Raw genomic sequence first — 11,888 nt, 5'->3', positions numbered from 1 at the left:
GAAACCACTAAAGAGGCACAAAAAACATGAATACGAGGTGTAAAACCAATTTGCACCAGTAAAGAATAACTCTAAAATATTATAAATACAAAGTAGCCTACTACATAAACGCTTCATCGGTCGTCGCTGCCCCCCCTTGCGGACCCCCCTGCCCTTCCTTCCCTGGTCCTAAACCTTTTTGTTGTGGATCAGTGGTCGAGCCCCTGCTGGAGAAGAGAGTCAGCCCGCCCCGCAGAGCAGCAGACCGGGCTCTGTCGGTATCAGCACCAAACACTCTCAGGCTGGGCAGCAGCGGCGGAGCAGCAGCGGGTGTACCGAGCTGCTGAGGACTTGGTGGGTTTGAGGAAAGGAGCAGACAGTAACTACAGAAAGAAAAGAAGAGTAGATTTTTTTTTGCTGGTTGCTGTTTTCTCAAAAAAAAGTTGTGTCTGCAAAGAAAAGACGACCGGATACACGCACGAGACATTTACTGTTGGAGGAAATATTGCCGCACGGGCTGCTTGTAAATCTTGCTTAAGGTGAGTAGACAACGCAGCGTGCAACAGTGATTTAGTAGCAAAGTCTGTATTTTTTAACAGGAGCAAAGTTATTGGCTTTGTTGTGAAGCTTTCTTATCCCGTTTTTATGCATCTAGTTAAAAATGAGAGGAACTTCTTTCATGATGTTGGCTAATTTGTGCAAAATTATCCATAAATAAGCTTAGTTTATAGACATTTATGTCAAAATGCGTTTTGATAGGCTAATACTAATACTGGCGCTGATAGTGCTGCGTTAGAGCGTGCGTGGCTTAGTCTACATGAGTAATTGGTTATTGATAGTTTGACTTGTCTGAGTGATTAAAACACTTAATATGTATAGTTGATCCAGTTGAATGTATCGACTTAGTTTCCTCACCAGTTTGCCAGTTTATTGCACTGAATTCAGATGTTTTTCCCTCAAGAACTGGTGTGTGTGTGTGTGTGAAGAGAAAAAACGAGAGAGAAGGGGTATGAGGGAGAGAAACTAGAGAATAAGCATTGCTCTGTTCTCTTCATCCAGCTGTTTTGGTGAATGGGGTGCCCCTTGCAACTGGCGCAAGCGCACACACACACACACACACACACACACACACACACACACACACACACACACACACACACACACACAACTGCTCTTGCATACCACTTCACTTGTCTTGGCAGTTCTCTCTCTTGATATCTGCAGCCGAGAGGATGAAGGAGATGTGATGAAAAGGAAAGGTCACACAAAGAGAGAGAGACCTTTGCACCATTTGTTTTATGCTCTCAGGGCCTACTTTAATATATGGATTAGTTAGAAGTTGAACTGGAAACGCCCAGGGTCTTATTGGACCATAAATAATCCCCTACAGGAGCAGATATAAACGCTGAAGGAGCAGCAGCAGCATGCCTGAGATCCTCTCCATCTCCTTCTCCTCTATGGTGAACACCCTCCCTGCAGCTGATTGATGGGTTGGATGTCATGTTGTCACAGCTATAAGACTGTAGCTGAATGCAAACATGAAGACAAACACACATAAGTGCATGCGTGCTGCAAATGTGGATTCTTAAATGTTCTGCACACACATGCTCCCTCCTCTCCTGCACGGATGTTAACTTAGTACATACGCCACCTCACTGGGAGACCCTATATCATCCTGCCCTGTCACCACAGCACAGGCAGGGAGGGGGTGGCAGGACACATACAGAGAGAGAGAGAGAAGGGGGAGAGGGGGGTTTGGTGGTGGTAGTGGGGGTGGGAGGTGATAACCAAGCTGTCAGGCGATCAGGATTGCAGTAGCTAAGGAGGCGGATGGAGGGCAGGTAGGGGGAGGAGGGTGTGATGCTGAGGTATCATTTTTATCACATGGCACCTTCACAGCACGAGAAGCCCTGAGGGGGCGACGTGTGAGGCAGCCGAGCGAGAACATGACCAAAGTCATGGTCAACGTGCTTTTGATAGCATGTAGTCCTAAAACACTTTTTTTCTGGTCTTTTTTTTCTGCTCCTGCTCTGCGTTAACTGTCTACTGTCGAATAAACCGACCTCCTATCAACGCCGTTCATGTCTACATTGAGTTAACAAATATGTGTGAGTCGAAACTAGAACACAGCTGATGCACAACTGCCAGTGCTTGCTCTGAAGACGCTGACGCATTAGAGACACGCCTGCTGTTCAAAATGTAGCGGCATCTTTTGCAGCTTAATTTGCTCATTAGATAATCTCAGCTCAAAATAGCACATAAATGCGCACACAGGGGCACATCTGTGCACTGGGGAGCACTCTTGCATAAGAAGTAAAGGAAAATCCCACATGAAGCCTCATACAGTGTATCCCACATTAAACTGATATATATATATATATATATATATATGAAAGAGAGAGAGAGCAATCTGATCCACACCTGTGATGCTCGATTAGCAAAATGCCTCTCCAGCCATCTGGGATTGAAATGACGATGGGTTGCCACTTCATTTCGCTGCAGCAACGATGATGATGACATTGAGCGGTGGATGTGATTAAAAGCATGCAAGTAGCATGTCGGCATATTTAATTCATTGTCATCCATCATGATGTAACATGGGGTCTATCTAAAAGCCTTACACAACAGAAACTCCACCTCACACTACTCTTATTAAACTGTACGTATGTTTGAGACAAACCAGGAAGCGTCTTTTGCTTTTTAACGTAATACTGAGGTTTCGAGCAGTCCTGTGTGTGGAAGCACCATCGGAGCCTTAAATTCCTTTGAGGGAATCATGGCGTCAAATGGAGCTTAGGAAATATGTTTCCGTAACCCATTTCATGTCTAAAGTTACACGTCAGACAAGCAGGTCTGTTTGATGTTATGCTGCAGTTCAGTGTCACCTGTGGAGTTTTTGTTTTGTTTTGTTTCTAGATACAGTTTGTGGGAGTAACGTTGGTTCTGAGATCCAGCTTTGCATCAGATTCCCCTCAGCTGTGATGTGTCCAACAGCGAGTGCATCATTGAGATTTCCGTCAGAGTTTCTCGCTGTCAGCCCATTAAAACGAGACAAGAGCAAGAGCACAGCAGGGGAGAGACAAGCTGTCCATCAGACTCAACACACGCACGCACACACACACACACACACACACACAAAGACTACCCTTGTGTGTGAAACTGTAATTAATAGCTGCCTGGGTTTGCAGTGACCTTTCTTTTCCTGCTTTTAAAGACCTGTTCTGGACTGAAAGTGTAGCAACACTTTCAAAGTCATTGTTATTATACAACAGATTATTTATTTGCTATTGGCAAGTTTCAAATATACCGTATTCTGAAGCTGTAACGTTTTACACACCAGCAGATCTGTAATGCAGGTCAGTGTGGGCGCACAATAGGCTGGCAAACTCCTAAAGTTGACTGTAAAATTAATTATCAGGTATTAATTTAAATGAAGCATACATATGTGGTTAATTTGTAAATTGCATTTCATTAACTTGCATAGCAGAGATTTGACTGTGGCCACAAATGAACAAAGCAACATTCCTTGTATAGAAAACACTGACAGAGTGAATGAGATGGATCCTCTTACATCCGGTATTGATTATTTCCAATGAGAAATCCTCTCTAGCATTTAAAATGCCTCCAGAGTTAAGTTACATTTCTTCATGTAAAATTGAGAGAGAAGGAGAGAGAAGCTGTTACCGTAAACATATTGCTTCAAAACCGATTTGGAAAGCTTAAGCAGTGTTTTGTTCTCTGTGAGTCTACCAGAGCAGGTTTTATGTTTACATCAGACTTTACCACCTTTGAACCAGGTGGAAGACATAAAACACCAATCTTTCCTTTTTCACAGTGGCATGCCTGCATTCACATGCTCATCTTGCTACTTAGTTTTAGCCCAATTGAAGTTTATTGGACTTGAATGGAACTTGATTGCCTAAATACTTACTCAGGCTTCATTCAGAGACATTAATCTCATCTTGTTGTTCAGTTTCAGATACCAGAAGAAATTGTTTATTAAACCACATGATTATTGTTTTATTTAATTTCCAACACTGGATTGTTTTACTCAGTGTGAAATTTCTGCTTGTTATGAAACAGCATCAAACATCAAAAATCAGTCAGAAATATGATATTGTTTTTATGACATTGTAAGAAACATAACTTCATTTTGTTAGTTCCACTGTCTGACTTTCCTTGATGGGTTACTAAACAAGGGCTGTATTAAATGTTCTGATAATTAAATTATATATTTTATAACATTTTAAGAGGCCAAACTGCTGCAAATCTATAATATAATTTAATTTCCTCATTACATATTAAAGTACATCTGAGGGTTTTTCCAGAGTTAACAAGTTAAGTTTAATTCTCTGAACTCTTGAGTTATTGATAGGTCCACTCCCAGTAAAATGAGTGAATTCTTAAAGTAGCAGTGTACTAGGAAATGTTGGAGACAGTGGGCAAAACTCTCAACAACAAGTGACGTGGTGATTGTTTCCTGTAAATACATGTATGCATAAACAGTGCAGCAGAACATCCCAGCCTCTTCTGTAATTCCTTTCTATTGAATTAATGTATTTGTTATTTAAAACAATTGCAAAAATTAACACAGCCTTAAAAGAGATAAAATGAGGACTGTTGCACTTCTGACCCTGTATAAAATGAAAGCCAGCCTACTAGGCTCTTTGTTAATCTCACAAACCTCTCAAAATGAATGAATGAATGTTTGTACTTTTTTACATTATGCAGACTGTCCAATTATTAATAGAAAATTTCAATTAGGTGAGTGCAGAGGCCATCATTTCTGTACTGATGATAATGACCAGGTCTGAGCAGCGCAATCAAACTCAAATACATCTCTGCCATGAATAGAAAAAAGAAAGAAGGAAGGAAATGCGTACAGAAGAGGCATTTTCTTTTCTTTTTGGATAGTGTGCAGAATGAAGTCAGAATTGGCTTTGATGATTATGAAACTCTCCCAACTGCAACACTTCAATTGAACAACATTTGTCAAGTCATGAATGTGTGCAGGTGGCTTTTCCATCGAGCTACAGGAGGTAGCTTGCGAGTGAGGCTGTATCAAATGTTGTTTAGCCCAGCTGCAGCATGGCTCTATGGATGGCATTGTCTGTTTTCCACCACGTTTGTCCAGACTGAAATATCTAGAAACGTGGTACAGATATTCATGGTGCCAAGAGGATGAATCCGAATAACTTTGGTGATCCCCTGACTTTCTAGCGCCATCATGAGGTTGATATTTTTGGTTTTTAGTGAAATATCTCAGCAATTGGATGGTTTGCCATGAAATTTGGCACAGATATTCACGTCCCCCTCAGGATGAATTGTAATAACTTTGGTGATCTCTTAACTTTTCATTTAGTGCTATCATCACATCAAAAGTTTAATTTGTCCAATGCTTTGGTTTGTGACCAAATACATGCAAAACTAATGACATTCCCATCAACCTCAGCTGTACTTTGGGTTTAATGCTAATTAGTAAATGTTAGCATGCTAACACATTTAATTAAGATGGTGAACATGGTGAACATTATACCTGCTATACATCAGCATGTTAACATTGTCATTGTGACCATATTAACATTCTGATGTTAGCATTTAGCTTAAAGCACCGCTGGGCCTCACAGAGCCGCTACCATGGCTTATCTAACAAGTCCAGAGAAATATGGAGCTACAGTACAGGAGCTCACCAAGACATCTGCCCTGCCTATTCATCAGCCCCAAGGTGTGGCTCGGGTCTCGGGTGGACCACATCTATCGTTGGCTTGTCATCGTCAAGCTGTCCCCAGTCTCAGCCTGTCATTACCCCCTTTGACTTTTGTAGACTTAAAAACACCCAAAAGCAGCCATAAAATTCCCCATGAACTCGCAAATTGACTCAAAATGTGTTTGTTGGTTTTTTTGTTGTTTTTTTGCACAAGTAGATTTCAGATCAATTCAATTGCTGTTGGAATCTGATAGCTGATATGGCAGGCAGAGATGGGCTCTGAAAGCCCTTACAGTCTGTAAGAAGAGACAGAATCAATGCAGAGTGGAGTTAGTCTGTGTATAATGGACATTAGTGGGCAGAGCTCTGGCACAGATCACATTAGAACCAGGAGTGCTAAAGTCTGCCAACTGCTTCAAACATCCATTAGTAGGTCAATCAAACTGTGTTTTCTCAACACTCATGCATTTGTTCACTGCGCCCCAAAGATACTGTAGAGAAACTTTGATTACTCTGCTGAAATTGCTGTTTGCTCATTATGTTACAGTGCAACAAAAATTACAGTTAAATGTAAGTAGATATCAACCGTGGCAGTGTACAAATGCAGCAGCTATCTTGTGTGCAAAGTATGAGCGCATCATCACACATGGAAACAGTTTTGATCCATTTGAGCAAAGCACTGCCTTTCTCCCTTACTCTCTTTCTCCTTCCGAGAAGAAGGTAAAGTGGCCTCATATGTCACAAAGCGTCACTTCACCGCTGTCAGGAGGTTGATGTATGAGGTCCGAAATGGCCAGTGCTGAAACAGCAGACCACGCACACAGATACACACAAACACAAGATTGATGGATGACACAAGTATTAGGTCCAGAATTGAGGCTCATTGCCTGGTAGCAGACGAACGGTTTTAGGAGGTCGGGAGACGACTGGCTGGAGACGACCTTTCAGCCACAACAAATGTTTTTATTGGTAGCAATGTGGCCTATAAGATAACTCATTCTGGTATCTTTGAATTGTTCAGTCAAGAGACATTTTTCTTCTTCTAGCTTAAAATCAGAGAAGAAATCCGGTGGCAAGTCAGAATTGAGCTCTTTACGTGACTAACAACCCAGCTTCCTTACAAGTGAGAAATCCATTGATTAAGCTGTTTGTTGATTTGCCTCTATTGGAAACCTGATTTGTGCCAGCAAGGGAAGAATTATTGATCTGGTTTAAAAGCTTATGGGCCCCTGTTGGTTTGGTTGTAATTTCCTCAGGATTTTTTAGAGGAGCCTCTCAGATATGATTTTGTCTTTAAAAAAACACTACACATTTTTTCTCAGCCCTGTCTATAACAACTACCTCAGCAGAATTGAATCAGTGCAGCATATTAGAGCGGGGCACCTCTGAGCTAATAACATAAGCAAAGATCTGTTGACACCCAGTTGTTTGGACATGTGTCTGATTTATAGATTAGATTTCCTCCACCCTCTTGGCCAGCTACTTTCCCTGTATGTGTGTGAGTGTTTTGCTCGGCGGAGTGAAGCCAGCTCGGAGGATGCGTCTGCCAGATGACCCCTCGGCAGAATGCGTACCACACAGTGCCCCTCCCCCTTCATGTGTCAGCTGACTAGCCTGAGTTAACTGTGGTCTGTGGAAGCGGAGAGGAGAGGAAGACGCGGGGCTGGGAAGTTTTACCCATGAGAAAGTGTTTACATCATGACCCCAGCGTATCTCTGCATGAACTATGGGATTGATCCCTCCTTTTTAATTGCTGACAGATGTTTCCCCCTCATCACCCATGCCTCCATCTCTTTCTTTCTCATACACACATGTTGGGGCCTGATGTTCCCAGAATTCTTCAGAGAACCTCTGGGATGGCGTCCCAGTCGTGGTCTCGGTAACATAACACCCACCACCCTCTCGTCCAAGCCAGTCCACATCCCTCAGCGGCAGTCCTGTCACATGCGGATTGCCAGGACTCAGCTGGCCTGGAAGCTGTCCTGCGCTTATGAAACATTTGGCAGATAAACATAGGTGCAGTTTATGAAGTGATGCTGTCACTGGTTTCAGCTCAGTTTCATTGGGACTTGGGATCAGACCGACAGAGCTGAATCCTGGAGGTGTTGTCCGTCTTTGTGTCGCCATGTCTTTGTCTGTTCTGCATTATCCTGCAGAGAATTGGTTATGGAGGATTGTGTCCATCTGCTGAGTGAGATTTCTTGGAAACGAGAGACACAGTGCGGATAAAAAGATGAAGGACAGGGTTTGTCTTGTGGCTGATCAGCAGAAAAGTGAAATCAAGTCCTCAGCATGAGATATACTGTGTGTGTGTGTGTGTGTGTACGCGCGCGCTCAGCTGAATTTTAAATGTACTAAACAATGAGTCCAGTGTGATTCTTTCACATGCACGCGTCCTCAAGCCTCCTTCAGCTTCCCTCTGCCATTTGACATTCACATTCAAAAGATGTATTGTCCAAATGAGTCTATGATAGTCATATTATTATTAACAGGCTGCATCAGCGTGAAGCTCACTGTGTTTGGGGTCTTCCCCCCCCCGGCCCAGACTGAGGGCAGACAGAAGTAGGTCAAAGTTTAGTGGAGCGTCCTGTCTGAGCAGGAGGATTGGGGGTAAAACAATATAATGATGCCCTACAGATCAGTAATAATCCATTCTGAAAAAAAGTTGGGGTTATCAAGTTGTGAATCCTCTACCAGTGGCTCATATAGACCCTCTGCATTCTAGGAAAATTAAAAAAGTTAAAAAGTCATCTGATTAATCTGTCGATTAATGTTGTCTTTTAACTGAAAGACTGATGGCTGATTTTTAAGTTACAAAACTCATTAATGAAGGTAATAGAATCTGACTGATGGCCAATATTATTGGGCAATTTTAGCTAATCACAGCTATATTGATAAAAAGAGTAATAAGAGGTTGCAGTACAGAAATGCCAAATATATGTTTAGGGTAATTTAGGAAAATAAGAATCGTTGTGTTTTCATTACCTTAGAATAAGCCGTTTATATCTACATAGGGAGCAGGTCCCCTTCCACGGAGATCGCCATGTTGCACCACCATGTTTCTACAGTAACCCAGAATGGACAAACCAAACAACTGGCTCTAGATTGGGCTGTTCATGTTTTTTTGCAAGTTTTGTGGCCACCATAGTTTCTCTTACACACTTGGAAGGCGAGGGTGATACGAGCAGTTTTCAAATGGTTGCAAACTGCAGTTTCACTGCTAGATGCCACTAAATCCTACATACTGGACCTTTTAAGAGATTCTTTAAAAAGAATTGTTTAAGTAATGTGATTATGATATCATTATTGGGTTTTGGGGTTTTTGCTGACTTCCAGTGGTTTAACTTCTCACCTTGCTGTAGCGATGTAGAAGTGTACTCCACGCTGTCAGTGCACCATGACATCACTGTTGTGTGTGGTTACAGGTGCAAGAGGGCACACTTCTAACCAACCAAGCTAATTACAAACAAAGTTCAGAAGAGGTAATTTTGAACTGAAACCGTTCACATATTATGTATGCATGTCTTATGTTTCCTTGTGAGAGAATTATACTCAATAGTTGTATGCTGTAATACCTGATAGGCAGCCTGGTGTTATGAGCTCACTCTGCTGGCCTTGTTGACCTTTCTGAGCTACACATACCTCGACAGATTAGGGTGTCGGGCGAGAGGGGACTGGTTTAGAAGAGGTCAGACTGTCGGGTTAGAGTTGAGAAGAGAGGAGCTGGAGGGGTGAGGGTCATGTGGGGGGGAGCTAGACCTTTGTTTTTTTTTTAATCCAAATCCAAAGTATTGTATCATAAAGTTTGAAGACATGTCATTAGTAGCGCCACTTTTAGAACACAAATGTCTGGCATTCAATACTAGAAAGGATCTGGAATATTTATAGTTGTTGTCAGTGGAGTTTGTTGAACAGGATTATGTCCCAATCCTTTCAATTATTTTCTCACTGGCTTGTGTTACATAAGAGAGCTCTCAAAAATCAGATGTTATCGTTGATATGAGGGTAAAGAAAAGCCTGAGCAAGGGATGCGCCTTCGCGATTAAACCATGAATTGTAGTTCATCTACATCTCAAACTTCCATTCACTGTCAGCAGGCCAGGATTTGCTGGATTGCGGAGTTTAAAACATAGCTATAGTCTGCTGTCAAAGATCAAACAGATAGATTAAGGTGGAGACGGAGTGGTTTGGAGGGATAGCAGCGGGGGGATGCAGAGATGAACGGATAAAATGAGGCCAGTGTCATCTTGTCTCATTTACTATGCAGGGTTGGAAGAGGATTAGCCTCACTTACATAACTCTGTCTCCCCCCTTAACTAGCCCATCTCCCCCTTTTCCCCATCCCACACACTATCCCCCTCTCTTTTGAGATCACAAGATTGGCGTTGGTGTATTTGTTATTCCAGTATTTTGGATATCTTCTCTTCAGAGACAAAAGACAGAAGGAGACTGAAAATGGGGATTCAGAGAGGAGAAGGCGAGGTGATGTAGGTGAGGGACGAAAATTTGGAAGGGACATGGAGTTGGTGGAGGGCATGGAAAGCAAAAAGCTGTTAAAAAAGAGAGTGAGTGTAATAAAAGGTCTGCAGATAAAGCCAAAGGAAAAGAGGAAACAGGAGAAAAAAGAGGGGGTGGGGTGTGTTGGGGTTGGATGAGGTAGTCTATTTATAGTTTATCCCTGCTGTGGGGTTAGACCGCCTGGCCCAGCGCAGCACAGCTCAGCATCCATGTCAGTCTTCATGTCAGTCTCCATTAACTCTATACACATACAAACACACATACACAGTATATACCATGAGGGTGTAAATACAGGCTGTCACAGAAATGTAGGTACCCTGACCTTTGCCACTGAAGTACGAGTAAAAGAGAATTACACACTGTGTGTGTGTGTGTGTGTGTGTGTGTGTGTGTGTGTAAGGCGCTGAGGTGCTTGAGTTAACAGTCAAAGTGTCTGACATAAATATGCTGTGAAATGTGGGTGACATTGCATGCCACTCAGCTCACTGGGTGAAAAGATTGTCTTTTGAGTCAAATGGCGCACTTCAGAGAACGGTATTCAATTTAAAACACACAAAATACAGACACAGAGTACACACCAAAGTTGTTTTTGTTACATCTTCTCCCAGATTTTACTTCTTAATCTTGGGAATAAATTAACTGTGCACCATCTCCCATGTCCTTCAAGTTCTTTTTTGTTCTTAGATCATATTTGCATATCTGCCCCCCCTCCTCTCACATACATACAGCTACAAGCACATGTGCAGGTGAATGCATGTGTTTCAGAAAGAGAAACGTGTTCCCTTCTGGCTTGGATGACATCAGTGCACTTGTTTATTGTACCTGTTACAGGCAAATGCACACACACACACACAAAAACACATTCACATGATCTAACTGAGTCACAGGCAAAGGAAATAGCTCCTGTTTTAAACTAAATACAGGAGGTGTTCAGTGTTTGCCTTTTTTTTAGTTTATGTATGTATTCACTGTAGCAGTGCTGGCTCAGAGTGATTTTGGTTTAATTTTCACACATTTGATCCCCGATTTTGCTCTACTGCACAAAAACAGCTCTAATTTTCTTACATTAAGTCGATAACATGAATTCTAAACACTGGCCATTTATTTTTGTTTTTGGGCGGAAAATGGCTAAAATCAAATGGATTTTATGTTGTTTTTTTTTAATCAGCCCACGATGGGAAAAGTTGCATGGGAAGTTATTAACTGTGAGCTGAAGGCTGCAAGGACTGGCCAGCTACTGTATAAGTTCCTGGATGATTCATGGAACAGTCTCGGAGTTGCACAGGACCTCGTTTGTTTCTGCCCCCAGCTCACCCTGCTCCAATAACACACTTACTGTGGCCGTGGCAGAGGACACACAATTACAGGCACACATTCGTGAACACATATAAACGCAAGCATTCACAACATGCATGTGTGCAGGCGTCTGTACACTTGCAGAGAGCCAGACAATATTCACTCTCATGATTTCACTCCCACCACGTAGTATACTGTAGCACATAGAGGTAGTACTTTGAAATCATCTCAAGGCTCCCATGCTCTTTTTCTTTGCTCTGTTGTTGGTTACTAATCATAGTCTTGTAAATAAGAGTTTTTTTTCAGCTGTGGCACAGATTGGTATGTCTGTGGTGGAAAGTAACTAATTTTGAGATACTTAACTTCAGTATTTGCATTTTATGCTACT

At 42.2% G+C, this 11,888-nt stretch overlaps 1 protein-coding gene across 1 annotated transcript in view; it reads left to right on the top strand.

The window, feature by feature from the left end:
* Positions 1 to 205: 205 nt before the first annotated feature.
* Positions 206 to 11,888, top strand: part of LOC122884195 (leucine zipper putative tumor suppressor 2 homolog) — a 42,403-nt gene continuing 30,720 nt past the window's right edge. The window contains 1 exon segment of the mRNA XM_044213700.1: positions 206 to 518. The gene's annotated coding sequence lies outside the window, so the exon portion shown is untranslated.

Source organism: Siniperca chuatsi, linkage group LG11, assembly GCF_020085105.1.
Source record: "Siniperca chuatsi isolate FFG_IHB_CAS linkage group LG11, ASM2008510v1, whole genome shotgun sequence".
NCBI classification, from domain to species: domain Eukaryota; kingdom Metazoa; phylum Chordata; class Actinopteri; order Centrarchiformes; family Sinipercidae; genus Siniperca; species Siniperca chuatsi.
The sequence above is the reverse complement of the archived record's forward strand: the minus strand, read 5'-3'. Positions and strand labels throughout refer to the sequence as shown.